This window comes from Pleurodeles waltl, unplaced genomic scaffold (genome assembly GCF_031143425.1).
Source record: "Pleurodeles waltl isolate 20211129_DDA unplaced genomic scaffold, aPleWal1.hap1.20221129 scaffold_214, whole genome shotgun sequence".
Classification (NCBI taxonomy): domain Eukaryota; kingdom Metazoa; phylum Chordata; class Amphibia; order Caudata; family Salamandridae; genus Pleurodeles; species Pleurodeles waltl.
The window spans coordinates 1-2,085 of NW_027149920.1; the positions used below are offsets into that span (position 1 = coordinate 1).

The following is a 2,085-nucleotide window of genomic DNA, read 5'->3' on the forward strand; positions in this document are numbered from 1 at the left end:
CACAAAAAAACCTACTCCTCGATTACACTATTAGATAACATCCTTTAACTGCCCCACCCACCCTGTGTGAGTCTCACCCACTTCCCGCCTGCTCCCTCTAGTCTGAGAGTTGTATCTCCACAAAAAACACACAATGGGGCTCAATGAGCTGCTCATGTCTGACATGGACACCTAAGCAGTGCTGGATTCACAACCTGAAAGCCTGCAAAGGAAAGTGTGCCCGGCAGAAGATAAGCTGCCTGGCAACTCAGAACCTTCTTCTAAGAGAAGTAAGACATGTCACAATGGAGTCTAAGCCTACCTGTCTTATGCCAGGACCTTAGAGCTGCAGGCAGGAGCACAAAGGTAAAAACATATATTGAGTCCCAACACACTCACTGCGGTGGTTGGTCTCTGTGGCGCAATCGGTTAGCACGTTCGGCTGTTAACTGAAAGGCTGGTGGTTCAAGCCCACCCAGGGACGTATGCTTTTGCCTACATCAAGTCCTGAATTAAAACACAGCTGTCTGGCTTTGCTCTTAGAGCTCTCGCTTTGCCTGCGTGACATGCTCTATCTCAACATTTCTATCTTCTCTCATCTCTTCACCTCTAGTCATTTCCACCAATAGGACTGGAAACGGGACATCAAGTCCTGAATTAAAACACAGCTGTCTGGCTTTGCTCTTAGAGCTCTCGCTTTGCCTGCGTGACATGCTCTATCTCAACATTTCTATCTTCTCTCATCTCTTCACCTCTAGTCATTTCCACCAATAGGACTGGAAACGGGCCACCAAGCCTTCTACTTTAACCACAGGCGTACTGAGGGCCAATAAAAGGCACAGAAGCATTTCTTGATCCGGGGCTGAGAACTGCATCCACAGGGACCTCGTGGCGCAACGGTAGCGCGTCTGATTCCAGATCAGAAGTTTGCGTGTTCAAATCACGTCGGGGTCACTCTTTGACATTTTTTTCCCCACCAAGTCTATATCTCTGACTTCTAAAGCAAAGCCAAAAGAAGGGCGCTTTGCATTGGCCGGGAATCGAACCCGGGCCTCCCGCGTGGCAGGCGAGAATTCTACCACTGAACCACCAATGCTTCACTTACATAGGCTGAGCAGAGAGCCCTGCCGTAGACAGTAGTGATGAGGCCCATGCATTCGCATGGGACACCTATGAACAAAGTTTGCATGGCAAGCCTTGGACTGCCAAACGTTCACATGCTGATGGCAGGAATCAGATGCAGGAGACTGAAACTATGAATGTTTCTGCTTTTGCTAAGGACAGTGGTTTGGGGCCAGTGTTGTGCTTGACAGAACACGACATCAGCCTGCTCTCTGGCTGCTCCCGGGAGAAGTGGCTGACAGAAAGCACCCTCCAGACCACCAGCAATCTTGTGTTTCACAACATGCCACTGTCACTGGACTTTCCTTCTGGGAAAGCGTAGTCACTGACCTGGCCAGATTCCCTGTCCTCCCCAACATCCTGGGGAGAAACGGGCAGAGTTCTGCGCCCTGCGCCCTCTTTCGCGTCCCTAACGCGCTCCCAACGCGCCCTACAGCCCTGGTCGGGCACAGCCCTGGTCGGGCTCATACCACTGGGGCCTCTGCCGAGGAAGAGCCCCGGAAGCCTAGGGCCAGGCCTATTGCACAGGCATCTTAGACCAGGCCATTCCGGGATTGCTGTGTTTCACGTCCTGCCCTTCAACACTCCTGGGAGGGCTTTCCCTGAGAACCCTCATGTCTCTGCCCTCCCAGGAGGCTGTGGTTCTATGCAAAATAGGGGGTGCACCACGGGCCGTCCCCTTTCCTCTCTCTCGCCAATATCTTTCACCAAAGCTGAGCCCTGCAGGTAAATGTATCTATCTGGCTGAGGGGCCAGGGAGGGCCTTTGCCTGCAGTCTTACAAGCCAGAGTGCAGAGAAGGCAGCAACTCTGGGACCGGGACTCTGCTCAAAGACATATCTAACATGCCACAGTGGAGCTGAGATGGGCAAGACACGTGTCTCACAGGCTGGCAGCACACCAAGACAGTGGCAGGAAACTATGCTAACAAGGAAAGAGAAAAGTCACGTGTCTCGTGGCCTTCCCACCATTAGACAGTAGTCTG

General features: G+C 52.3%; 1 non-coding gene across 1 annotated transcript; it reads right to left on the reverse strand.

Moving 5' to 3' along the window:
* Positions 1-1,004: 1,004 nt before the first annotated feature.
* Positions 1,005-1,075, reverse strand: TRNAG-GCC (transfer RNA glycine (anticodon GCC)). Its single transcript has one exon. It is a non-coding gene; the product is annotated as a tRNA-Gly (tRNA).
* Positions 1,076-2,085: the final 1,010 nt, after the last annotated feature.